At 44.1% G+C, this 12974-nt stretch overlaps 1 long non-coding RNA gene, 5 other non-coding genes and 12 pseudogenes across 6 annotated transcripts in view; 17 read left to right on the top strand and 1 right to left on the bottom strand.

The window, feature by feature from the left end:
• LOC145444709 (uncharacterized) overlaps positions 1–12974 on the bottom strand; it is a 231741-nt gene that overhangs the window by 54811 nt on the left and 163956 nt on the right. The window lies entirely within an intron of this gene.
• Positions 182–301, top strand: LOC145450567 (5S ribosomal RNA; annotated as a pseudogene).
• On the top strand, positions 7405–7523 carry LOC145453395 (5S ribosomal RNA). The gene has a single exon (XR_013919751.1). It is a non-coding gene; the product is annotated as a 5S ribosomal RNA (ribosomal RNA).
• On the top strand, positions 7702–7810 carry LOC145451541 (5S ribosomal RNA; annotated as a pseudogene).
• Positions 7987–8095, top strand: LOC145451027 (5S ribosomal RNA; annotated as a pseudogene).
• LOC145451376 (5S ribosomal RNA) lies at positions 8272–8380 on the top strand (annotated as a pseudogene).
• On the top strand, positions 8735–8854 carry LOC145450814 (5S ribosomal RNA; annotated as a pseudogene).
• On the top strand, positions 9195–9313 carry LOC145450256 (5S ribosomal RNA; annotated as a pseudogene).
• LOC145453398 (5S ribosomal RNA) lies at positions 9493–9611 on the top strand. The gene has a single exon (XR_013919752.1). It is a non-coding gene; the product is annotated as a 5S ribosomal RNA (ribosomal RNA).
• Positions 9788–9896, top strand: LOC145451033 (5S ribosomal RNA; annotated as a pseudogene).
• LOC145451387 (5S ribosomal RNA) lies at positions 10073–10181 on the top strand (annotated as a pseudogene).
• On the top strand, positions 10536–10655 carry LOC145450820 (5S ribosomal RNA; annotated as a pseudogene).
• LOC145450263 (5S ribosomal RNA) lies at positions 10996–11114 on the top strand (annotated as a pseudogene).
• LOC145453404 (5S ribosomal RNA) lies at positions 11294–11412 on the top strand. The gene has a single exon (XR_013919753.1). It is a non-coding gene; the product is annotated as a 5S ribosomal RNA (ribosomal RNA).
• LOC145451453 (5S ribosomal RNA) lies at positions 11589–11697 on the top strand (annotated as a pseudogene).
• Positions 11874–11982, top strand: LOC145451398 (5S ribosomal RNA; annotated as a pseudogene).
• LOC145453698 (5S ribosomal RNA) lies at positions 12337–12456 on the top strand. Its single transcript, XR_013919882.1, has one exon. It is a non-coding gene; the product is annotated as a 5S ribosomal RNA (ribosomal RNA).
• Positions 12854–12973, top strand: LOC145453703 (5S ribosomal RNA). The gene has a single exon (XR_013919884.1). It is a non-coding gene; the product is annotated as a 5S ribosomal RNA (ribosomal RNA).

Raw genomic sequence — 12974 nt, forward strand, 5'->3', positions numbered from 1 at the left:
CTTTTGCACTTTTGTCGCACAAACTCGATCAATTCAATTGCTGTGCACTATTCTCATATGAACTATCCCGCGGAATTTGTAATTGTAGTCGGCCTAACGCATTTTAATTATATCGCAATCGCCTTATGCTCAGAGAAACGGACAATGTCACATAAAACGGCAGAAACTGTCACAATCTGTCGCCTACGACCATACCACGTTGAATATACCCGATCTCGTCCGATCTCGGATGTCAAGCAACGTTGGGCCCGGTTAGTACTTGCATGGGTGACCGGCTGGGAATACCGGGTGTAGGTAGGCGGCTTTTGGACTTTTTTCGCACAAACTCGATCAATTTGATTGCACGTACTTCGTACTTCGTACTTCGTACTTCGTAAGGGGAGAAGACAACCTTGACCTTGATATTGTAGTAAAAGAGCTGGAAAGCAACACCATCACTGCAGAATACCATGAACACATTGAAGGAATATACAAACTGAAAGCCGGAACATTCGTTATCACAATGAAAGAAGAGAAAAGTGGAAAGAAGCTAAAAGATGAATTGCTACAGCAGCTAAGCCAAAACCCTACGCAAGCAAAGTTTAACGAGATAACCATAGAGCTCCCAAAGCGTCCAGCAACACATCTTATTGTCAAAGGCATAGCATGTGAAACTAAAAGGGACACGGCAGTTGAACAACTGAACAAATATGGATTCGGAAAGGTTGTCAATCAGACAAGAGTACTTTACAAGAATACTAACTGGTACAATGGCTTCACTAACATCTGGATGGAAGATTTCAGTAAAGAAGACATGCCAGAAAGTATGATTATTGATGGTGTGAGATGTTGGATCAAGACTGCTGCAGATGCATATCAAAAGCGATGCTACAACTGCAACGGAACGGGTCACATGATCAGAGATTGCCCAGCCGAAAAATTAGAATGCACGAAGTGCGGCGGGCTTGGCCATGGTGCAGAAACATGCAAAGCAAAACGTGGCAAAAGACAAAACGAACACGAGGCTGGAATCGAAAAGGCTGAGGGAGTCAATGTTCAAATCGCAGATAAACCGGTGAGAGTCAACTCAAACGAACCCCATGCTGGTGAGAGAAAAACCGACGAAACGAACGAATCGGCGAAAACAACAACAGAGAAACCAGCTGACCTGAATATGAGTCAGAATGAGGACACGAGCAGAAATGAAACAGCGCCGAATAGCCCAGTGATGACGAAATCTTACACGTCACCGGACGCTGCATACGAGGATGAAGACACAACAGAGGAACACTCCGTACAGCCTCAGGTCAGCGAGAAAAAACGCGAATCAGGCAAATCAAATGAAACACAGACGGCCCAAAAGTTACTCAGTAAAAAGTCGTATAATGCCAACAAAGGACAAAAATCGAGCGCCAGCTGTGATAAGGCGGCGAAACAACAAAACGGAAATAGAGTAACGACCAGAAACAACACAAGCAACCAAGTGAGGATAACGAAACCGAATATAAATGGCATTAAAAAAGACAACACGAAAAAGAAGACAGCCATAATCCCGCAAGACCCCCAAAACAGAACCAATGGCGAACCTATTGAAGCTAGCATCGATTAACGTAAATGGACTATCAAACAGACTACCGGATTTAGAACAATATATACAGACATCGAATTTGGATATATTATTGATTCAATATTGCAGCAAACAATACGCTCATATTGTAAATTTATTCCACTGGAAGCTTTTCGTCTGGCTCTCTTCAGCAGTGAACGCCAGAAAATGAGGTTAACCAAGTTCGAAATATAGGAAGAATTTTGTCGTTGTGACGTAATAATGACAAGTACACAAGTCGCGAACGGCAGTAAACAGCGCACGGTTACGGTACAGCACACACGAAATCAGCTGTAAAACAGCCGAATGACAAAACAACACTAATGGAAGATTCCCAGCGTGTAGAGATGTTCCTTCTGGCGGCAGAGGATCGGCTTTTGCAGCTTTATAATGGTTGATTCAAGGACCTTTAAATGAAAAAGAGAACGACCACGAGCAACTATGGAAAACTGATTGATATTGTAATGTTTTGCACACTCTGGGTGTTTCAATAGGTGCTGTCCGATGGCAGAATTACATGCTGTTACTTGGTCATAATCATGCATGGTAACTAGGGACTGTGATGATGAAGCAGACATGTCATCACCCTGCGAATTCCTAATTTGACGTGGGACATGTTGACGAATTCTTTGTTGCAAGCGTTGAGATGTGCGACCCACATACCGACTGTCACATCGGCACGTATATTGGTAAATTATGTAACTCTGATCAATCGCAGGAAGCACATCCTTACGCGTTGCTGGTAGCAAAGACTTCGTAGTAAATATGACACGGGGTTCCACTTGTGGGAAACAATGACTCACGGAGGACTTAATCTGTTTTTCAAACCTGTTGCAGGCTGTGCCTATCCACGGGAGATGCAAATAAACTGGGCACCTTCTCGGTCCAAACGGCTTATCTTTGTGGAAATCTTGTATTTTACGTTCAATAGTTACTTTGACAATACGCTCAGGATATCCATTGGCAAGGAAAATGGATTTGATAGTATTTATTTCACAATCCAGTTTGTCATTGCTGCAAATCATCAGGGCCCTGTGTACCAGGGTTCTTATCAAATTGATTTTACGTTTCACAGGGCAAAACGAATCCCATGAAAGATACTGGCCACTGAATGTAGTCTTACGGTAGACAGATGTAACAAAATTATTGTTCATCTTCTCAACAAAGACATCCAAAAACGGTATCGAATTGTTATTCTCTTTTTTCAACAGTAAACTTGAGAGAAGGGTGAAGGTTATTTAATTTGGCCAGAAACAAATCACATTGAGCTTCATTATTAAACATGACAAAAGTGTCATCAACATAGCGATAGTACATCAATGGCCGATCGGCACTATCCAACAATCTCTTTTCATGAAACCCCACAAAGATGTTAGCCAAGATGGAGCCGAGTGGAGAACCCATGGCCAAACCATCTGTCTGTTTGTATATGGTGTTATTAAAACTAAATTCAACACCGCAAGTCGCCATTCGCATAAGTTTTACGAACATGGATTTGGAAAATGGCGGAGACGGAAGCTCACCACCATAAAGTGCATTGGCGCAGATCTCTATGGTTTCCTCAATAGGGACATTGGTGAAGAGGCTCGATATATCAAAGGAGCTGAGGTATACCTTGGAGGCATCATGATCTATATTATTGATAATATTAGCAAACGTGAACGAGTCCCGAATGCAGTTGTCAACATAGAGCGCACTCACCGGCTTAAGGAATTCCACCATCCACTTCGTTCGCGACTTGTGTACTTGTCATTATTACGTCACAACGACAAAATTCTTCCTATATTTCGAACTTGGTTAACCTCATTTTCTGGCGTTCACTGCTGAAGAGAGCCAGACGAAAAGCTTCCAGTGGAATAAATTTACAATATGAGCGTATTGTTTGCTGCAATATTGAAGTTCTGTACTTCGAAAAGCCTATTATTGATTCAGGAAACGCACAAGATCGATAATGTGGATATACGTAACTGGGCAGCAGATATCGGATTTATTATCTACTTCAACACAAAGAACGAAGTGAGACAATATTCTGGAACTGCGATAATGATTAAAGAACATCACGAAGGTAAAATTTTACGCCACTATAGCATGATCGAAAACCGTGCACAATGCCTCTGCATTCAAATTGACAAATGCCCAATTGCTATAATAAATATTTATGCCCCGTCTGGACAATCCGCAGATGCGAGAAAGTTACGTGACGATTTCCTAATCCAACTAGAATCAGAAATCCATGAAATTGAAGTCCCGGTTATAATGGGTGGTGATTTCAACCTAATTATTGACAAAAAAGACACTCGAATTAAACAGAACCTCCATGTTAGAAGCGCCGAGAGACACTTTGAAAAGCTAACTAACGACGCGGAACTGATTGACGTATTTAGGAGTAAACATCCTCTTGCTGAAGTATTCACTTACGTCACTGGAAAAAACGCGAGGAGACTAGATCGTTTCTACGCATCTTGTGAACTCATGAGCCATGTCCAGAATGCAGGACATGAAAATAACCTTGTGGCTGACCACATAAGTCCGACAATAACACTCGCAATTGAGCCAAGCACTCTATGGGGAAGAAAAAATTGGAAGTGTAATAATGACCTTTTGCGAGATGACGTGTACCGAGATATAATATCTAATCTCATAAGCTTTGAGGAGAATAATATTCAGCACTGCCACGGAATACAACAATGGTGGGACAGACTAAAAGATAGAATTGCCAACGTAAGCAAGAGATATGAAATAGACAAATATCAAACCTGTGACCCTCAGATAACGTATCAGAGGGTAAAAGGAAAATTGCGCATGTTAACCAAAATTGACCGTTGCGAAGGTGAACCTAACACGACGAGACAATTTTGGCAAGAATTGAAGACCAGACGGCGCAAGATCGAGCTTCAAGAACTTCAGCTCAGAGATGGAACGGTAACGACCGACCGTAATATTATTGCTAACCAGATTGAACAATTTTACACAGAACTGTGGACCCGACACGACGGCACTAATTCGTACGATCAAGACGAATATCTATCCTCGTATCAGCAAGACTGCATGCACGGGAAAGACAATGAACAAACATCGGTAATACAATCTAGCGAAATATTACAAATACTGAAAGCAATGAACAGGGAAAGGTCACCGGGGTTCGATGGCCTAACAGTGGAATTCTACCTTGCAATGTGGAAAAACATTGGCTCGAGATTAACAGAAATCATAAACAACGCGCTAATATACGGAAACTTACCGCATAGTTGGAAACGTGCTAAAATTATTTTGATTCACAAAGGAAAGGACAAAAAGGATTTAGCGAACTGGCGACCCATTTCGCTGTTAAACACGGACTACAAAATAATGGCGAAAATTCTCAACAACAGACTGGTTGAGGAGATTTCGAGCAACATCAACATGACACAGAAAGCGGGAATTCCCGGAAGACAAATGGACGTGATACACAACAATGTGAGTGCAATTGTTAATTATCATCAAGAAAAACCTTTGGAAGGTTATATAATGACCATAGACGCAAGAAAAGCCTTTGATAAGGTCGATCACCAAATGCTGTTCAAAGTGCTTGATAAACTGCCCGTCACGAGAGAAACTCTTAAAGTGATCAAAGCCATATATGATAATCCTATTGCGACCCTCGAGGTTAACGGCCTCCAAGCAGCAAATGTAAATTGTACGAGGGGCATTAGACAAGGATGTCCTTTGAGTATGACACTATACGCGATTAGCGCAGACCCTCTAGCCCACAAACTATGCACTAACGACAACATCAGAGGTATCCGAATCGGCGGGATAGAGCATAAATTAGACCAGTTTGCCGATGACGTCACACTGTATCTAAGAACAACTGACTCTATTACAGCAGTCCTTAACGAATATCAAAGCTTGCATAGAGTGACAGGTCAAGATATCAACACAGGCAAGACGGAAATCCTACCACTGAACGAAAAATCGCGTAACAGATTGCAAAAAACTGAGCACGCACATATGCTAAAGCCAGTAATTAAGATACTGGGCCTATACCACGGAGAAAGCGAACTGCAAATGAACTTCGACAGACTCTGGCAAGGAGTCGAGAAAAGCGTAAGGCATATTAAATCAAAACGGCTTTCTTGGATTGGTAAAATAACGGCGATTAAGGCATACATAATTAGCAAAATAACTTATACATATGCCAACAAGCAAATTCCAGACGACAAGCTCAAGCAACTCGAACGCCTCGTCTTCGGCCTACTGTGGAGTCCTGAGAAGCTCGAGCAGAAAAGCAGAATGCAACTGATCAGACCTAAGCCAGAAGGAGGGATTGATATGCCAGATATCGAATCTGCAACACAAGCAAAGAGAGCAAAAAGACTACAACAACTTAGTCGACTCGAAAACCCGATTGATATCTGGCATGCAGAAGCGATATACAATCTGACAACGAAGGTGAGAGATATAAATTGCAATTTATACAACAACCTCTACCCTCACAGAAATACATTGACGGAGGAATGGAAGAAGGAAAAGGAAATTTTCGACGTAATTAAAGGCCAATCACAGGATATACAAGAACTAAGCCAGAAAGAAATGTACAAGATCCTTGTTAAAACGAAGACGCAACAAGGAGGAAGCCGCATGGCGGACTGGAAAGAGATATGGCTATACCAGCCCAATATCAAAGATCACATTGACAACAAGAAACGTGAGATTTCGTATCGCATTAACACTGAGAGCTACTTTACAGGCTCCAGAAAAACCAACGCAGGCTGGGTACGAAGAAAAGACGCCTACTTGAAAAACAAATGCAAATTCTGCCAACACGCCGAAGATACTCTGCGCCACACCTTCGCCGAATGCGCAACTTACAAAAAACTGTTCTCTCTTGTAATACAGGATCTCGAGAACGACCTGCAAACGACTATTGACGCTACACCCGACGAGATCATACGCAACGTCTACGACGGACCGCAAGCTCCGACTATAATAAAAGCTTTTATGAACGTGAAAACCCTTGTGTGGGAATGGAAAAACGCACTCGACATACAAAATGAATACGCCCAAAATATTGACCAACGCATCTCCGATATAAGAAGTAAAATATACCGAATAATTTAAGCGAGCCATTTAAACGCTTGCGCGATAAATCATATTGCATTTATCGACCCACAAAACGCAACCAATCCACCCACAACATATCCAAACCTCCCATCCCACTCTGCCACACCGCTAAACAAACATATATACTCCCCCAATCTACCCCATCCACCACCACCCCATGCCCTATTCCTACACCACCCACCCCTACCCTATTCCTACCCCACCCACCACCACTCCACCAAATTTATATGAAAATCACACGCAAACGAGCGCCAAGCACTGGCGGCTCCTTCTACGACCGCGACCTCGAATCGACATCGACTGCTACGATGAGATGAGATGAGACGAGCGACTACGAGCGCCAACTTACGATGGCGTCTACTACGACCGCGTATACAAATCCTACTTCGGCAACGGCTGAGACGAGATGACCCGATGATGGGGAAAGTTTTTTCTTTATGAAATTTTTGAAATTTTATGTACATATTTGAATAAACATCACAAAAACGGTTAGTACTTGCATGGGTGACCGGCAGGGAATACCGGGTGTAGTATTAGGCTGCTTTTGCATTTTTGTCGTACAAACTCGATCAATTCGATTGCTGTGCACTATTCTCATATGAACTATCGCGCGAAATTTGTAATTGTAGTCGGCCTAACGCATTTTCATTATATCGCAAACGCCGTAGAGAAACGGACAATGTCACATAAAACGGCAGAAACTGTCACAATCTGTCGCCTACGACCATACCACGTTGAATATACCCGATCTCGTCCGATCTCGGAAGTCAAGCAACGTTGGGCCCGGTTAGTACTTGCATGGGTGACCGGCTGGAAATACCGGGTGTAGTAGGCGGCTTTTTCATTTTTTTCGCACAAACTCGATCAATTTGATCGCTGCGCTGTATTCACGTATGAAGTATCGCGCGAAATTTGTAATTGTAGTCGGCCTAACGCATTTTCATTATATCGCAATCGTCTTAGAGAAACGGACAATGTCACATAAAACGGCAGAAACTGTCTCGATCTGTCGCCTCTACGACCATACCACGTTGAATATACCCGATCTCGGAAGTCAAGTAACGTTGGGCTCGGTTAGTACTTGCATGGGTGACCGGCTGGGAATACCGGGTGTAGTAGGCGGCATTTTCATTTTTTTCGCACAAACTCGATCAATTTGATCGCTGCGCTGTATTCACGTATGAAGTATCGCGCGAAATTTGTAATTGTAGTCGGCCTAACGCATTTTCATTATATCGCAATCGTCTTAGAGAAACGGACAATGTCACATAAAACGGCAGAAACTGTCACGATCTGTCGCCTACGACCATACCACGTTGAATATACCCGATCTCGGAAGTCAAGTAACGTTGGGCCAGGTTAGTACTTGCATGGGTGACCGGCTGGGAATACCGGGTGTAGTAGGCGGCTTTTTCATTTTTTTCGCACAAACTCGGTCAATTTGATCGCTGCGCTGTATTCACGTATGAAGTATCGCGCGAAATTTGTAATTGTAGTCGGCCTAACGCATTTTCATTGTATCGCAATAGTCTTAAAGAAACGGACAATGTCACATAAAACGGCAGAAACTGACAGGATCTGTCGCCTACGACCATACTACGTTGAATATACCCGATCTCGGAAGTCAAGTAACGTTGGGCCCGGTTAGTACTTGCATGGGTGACCGGCTGGGAATACCGGGTGTAGTAGGCGGCATTTTAATTTTTTTCGCACAAACTCGATCAATTTGATCACTGCGCTGTATTCACGTATGAAGTATCGCGCGAAATTTGTAATTGTAGTCGGCCTAACACATTTTCATGATATCGCAATCTCGTGCTGTTTTGACATGACGAAAATTCCAATAAAATAACTACTCTGACAGCGAGAGCTTACTTGTCTGTTTTTCGACCAGACACAAGAACAGAGCAGGACGCCAATGATATTCGACCTCTAATTGGTCAGAAAGTGCCTCGGCGCAATAAGACTATCTACTATTCTGGCGTCTCGTCGACAGCATGGCGACGGAAATTGTCACATAAAACGGCACAAATCGTAACCACTGTCGCCTACGACCATACCACGTTGAATATACCCGATCTCGTCCGATCTCGGATGTCAAGCAACGTTGGGCCCGGTTAGTACTTGCATGGGTGACCGGCTGGGAATACTGGGTGTAGGTAGGCGGCTTTTGGACTTTTTTCGCACAAACTCGATCAATTTGATTGCACGTACATCTATGAATGTCATCATTTGCTGGCCGCCGCTTCTTTCAGCTATGAACTCGCGCTCAATTTGTAGTTGTACGGGGCCGTTTTCAATATATCGCCATCTCGTGCCGTTTTGGCATGACGAGAATTGCAATAAAATAAACTCTGACACGGAGAGCTTAAGTTTTATGTGTGTTTTTTGACCAGTTCGTCCGAAAGTGCCTAAGAGCAATCAGACAATCTGCTTTTCAGGCGTCTCGTTGACAGCGTGGCGACGGAAATTGTCACATAAAACGGCACAGATCGTAACCGCCGTCGCCTACGACCATACCACGTTGAATACACCCGATCTCGTCCGATCTCGGAAGTCAAGCAACGTTGGGCCCGGTTAGTACTTGCATGGGTGACCGGCAGGGAATACCGGGTGTAGTATTAGGCTGCTTTTGCATTTTTGTCGTACAAACTCGATCAATTCGATTGCTGTGCACTATTCTCATATGAACTATCGCGCGAAATTTGTAATTGTAGTCGGCCTAACGCATTTTCATTATATCGCAAACGCCGTAGAGAAACGGACAATGTCACATAAAACGGCAGAAACTGTCACAATCTGTCGCCTACGACCATACCACGTTGAATATACCCGATCTCGTCCGATCTCGGAAGTCAAGCAACGTTGGGCCCGGTTAGTACTTGCATGGGTGACCGGCTGGAAATACCGGGTGTAGTAGGCGGCTTTTTCATTTTTTTCGCACAAACTCGATCAATTTGATCGCTGCGCTGTATTCACGTATGAAGTATCGCGCGAAATTTGTAATTGTAGTCGGCCTAACGCATTTTCATTATATCGCAATCGTCTTAGAGAAACGGACAATGTCACATAAAACGGCAGAAACTGTCACGATCTGTCGCCTACGACCATACCACGTTGAATATACCCGATCTCGGAAGTCAAGTAACGTTGGGCCAGGTTAGTACTTGCATGGGTGACCGGCTGGGAATACCGGGTGTAGTAGGCGGCTTTTTCATTTTTTTCGCACAAACTCGGTCAATTTGATCGCTGCGCTGTATTCACGTATGAAGTATCGCGCGAAATTTGTAATTGTAGTCGGCCTAACGCATTTTCATTATATCGCAATAGTCTTAAAGAAACGGACAATGTCACATAAAACGGCAGAAACTGACAGGATCTGTCGCCTACGACCATACTACGTTGAATATACCCGATCTCGGAAGTCAAGTAACGTTGGGCCCGGTTAGTACTTGCATGGGTGACCGGCTGGGAATACCGGGTGTAGTAGGCGGCATTTTAATTTTTTTCGCACAAACTCGATCAATTTGATCACTGCGCTGTATTCACGTATGAAGTATCGCGCGAAATTTGTAATTGTAGTCGGCCTAACACATTTTCATGATATCGCAATCTCGTGCTGTTTTGACATGACGAAAATTCCAATAAAATAACTACTCTGACAGCGAGAGCTTACTTGTCTGTTTTTCGACCAGACACAAGAACAGAGCAGGACGCCAATGATATTCGACCTCTAATTGGTCAGAAAGTGCCTCGGCGCAATAAGACTATCTACTATTCTGGCGTCTCGTCGACAGCATGGCGACGGAAATTGTCACATAAAACGGCACAAATCGTAACCACTGTCGCCTACGACCATACCACGTTGAATATACCCGATCTCGTCCGATCTCGGATGTCAAGCAACGTTGGGCCCGGTTAGTACTTGCATGGGTGACCGGCTGGGAATACTGGGTGTAGGTAGGCGGCTTTTGGACTTTTTTCGCACAAACTCGATCAATTTGATTGCACGTACATCTATGAATGTCATCATTTGCTGGCCGCCGCTTCTTTCAGCTATGAACTCGCGCTCAATTTGTAGTTGTACGGGGCCGTTTTCAATATATCGCCATCTCGTGCCGTTTTGGCATGACGAGAATTGCAATAAAATAAACTCTGACACGGAGAGCTTAAGTTTTATGTGTGTTTTTTGACCAGTTCGTCCGAAAGTGCCTAAGAGCAATCAGACAATCTGCTTTTCAGGCGTCTCGTTGACAGCGTGGCGACGGAAATTGTCACATAAAACGGCACAGATCGTAACCGCCGTCGCCTACGACCATACCACGTTGAATACACCCGATCTCGTCCGATCTCGGAAGTCAAGCAACGTTGGGCCCGGTTAGTACTTGCATGGGTGACCGGCAGGGAATACCGGGTGTAGTATTAGGCTGCTTTTGCATTTTTGTCGTACAAACTCGATCAATTCGATTGCTGTGCACTATTCTCATATGAACTATCGCGCGAAATTTGTAATTGTAGTCGGCCTAACGCATTTTCATTATATCGCAAACGCCGTAGAGAAACGGACAATGTCACATAAAACGGCAGAAACTGTCACAATCTGTCGCCTACGACCATACCACGTTGAATATACCCGATCTCGTCCGATCTCGGAAGTCAAGCAACGTTGGGCCCGGTTAGTACTTGCATGGGTGACCGGCTGGAAATACCGGGTGTAGTAGGCGGCTTTTTCATTTTTTTCGCACAAACTCGATCAATTTGATCGCTGCGCTGTATTCACGTATGAAGTATCGCGCGAAATTTGTAATTGTAGTCGGCCTAACGCATTTTCATTATATCGCAATCGTCTTAGAGAAACGGACAATGTCACATAAAACGGCAGAAACTGTCTCGATCTGTCGCCTACGACCATAGCACGTTGAATATACCCGATCTCGGAAGTCAAGTAACGTTGGGCCAGGTTAGTACTTGCATGGGTGACCGGCTGGGAATACCGGGTGTAGTAGGCGGCTTTTTCATTTTTTTCGCACAAACTCGGTCAATTTGATCGCTGCGCTGTATTCACGTATGAAGTATCGCGCGAAATTTGTAATTGTAGTCGGCCTAACGCATTTTCATTATATCGCAATCGTCTTAAAGAAACGGACAATGTCACATAAAACGGCAGAAACTGACAGGATCTGTCGCCTACGACCATACTACGTTGAATATACCCGATCTCGGAAGTCAAGTAACGTTGGGCCCGGTTAGTACTTGCATGGGTGACCGGCTGGGAATACCGGGTGTAGTAGGCGGCATTTTCATTTTTTGTGCGCAAACTCGATCAATTTGATCGCTGCGCTGTATTCACGTATGAAGTATCGCGCGAAATTTGTAATTGTAGTCGGCCTAACACATTTTCATGATATAGCAATCTCGTGCTGTTTTGACATGACGAAAATTCCAATAAAATAACTACTCTGACAGCGAGAGCTTACTTGTCTGTTTTTCGACCAGACACAAGAACAGAGCAGGACGCCAATGATATTCGACCTCTAATTGGTCAGAAAGTGCCTCGGCGCAATAAGACTATCTACTATTCTGGCGTCTCGTCGACAGCATGGTGACGGAAATTGTCACATAAAACGGCACAAATCGTAACCACTGTCGCCTACGACCATACCACGTTGAATACACCCGATCTCGTCCGATCTCGGAAGTCAAGCAATGTTGGGCCCGGTTAGTACTTGCATGGGTGACCGGCTGGGAATACCGGGTGTAGGTAGGCGGCTTTTGCATTTTTTGTGCGCAAACTCGATCGTTTTGATTGTAACTGTTTTGTATGCGCACGTAGGCCTACGTACAACTATGATTGTCATCATTTGCTGGCCGCCGCTTATTTCAATTGGTAGTTATACTAGGCCTGACACATTGTCATTATATCGAAATCTCGTGCTGTTTTCACATGACGAAAAGTGCAATAAAATAACTACTCTGACAGCGAGAGCTTACTTGTGTGTTTGTCGACAAGATACAAGAACAGAGCAGGATGCCAACGATATTCGACCACTGGCAGATGGGTCGAAAATGCCCCGGCGCAATCAGACAATGTGCTTTTCTGGCGTCTCGTCGACAGCATGGCGACGGAAATTGTCACATAAAACGGCACAGATCGTAACCGCTGTCGCCTACGACCATACCACGTTGAATACACCCGATCTCGTCCGATCTCGGAAGTCAAGCAATGTTGGGCCCGGTTAGTACTTGCATGGGTGACCGGCTGGGAATACCGGGTGTAGGTAGGCGG

This window comes from Botryllus schlosseri, chromosome 1 (genome assembly GCF_051294905.1).
Source record: "Botryllus schlosseri isolate E-star chromosome 1, Bs_hap1, whole genome shotgun sequence".
In the NCBI taxonomy this organism is placed as follows: Eukaryota; Metazoa; Chordata; class Ascidiacea; order Stolidobranchia; family Styelidae; genus Botryllus; species Botryllus schlosseri.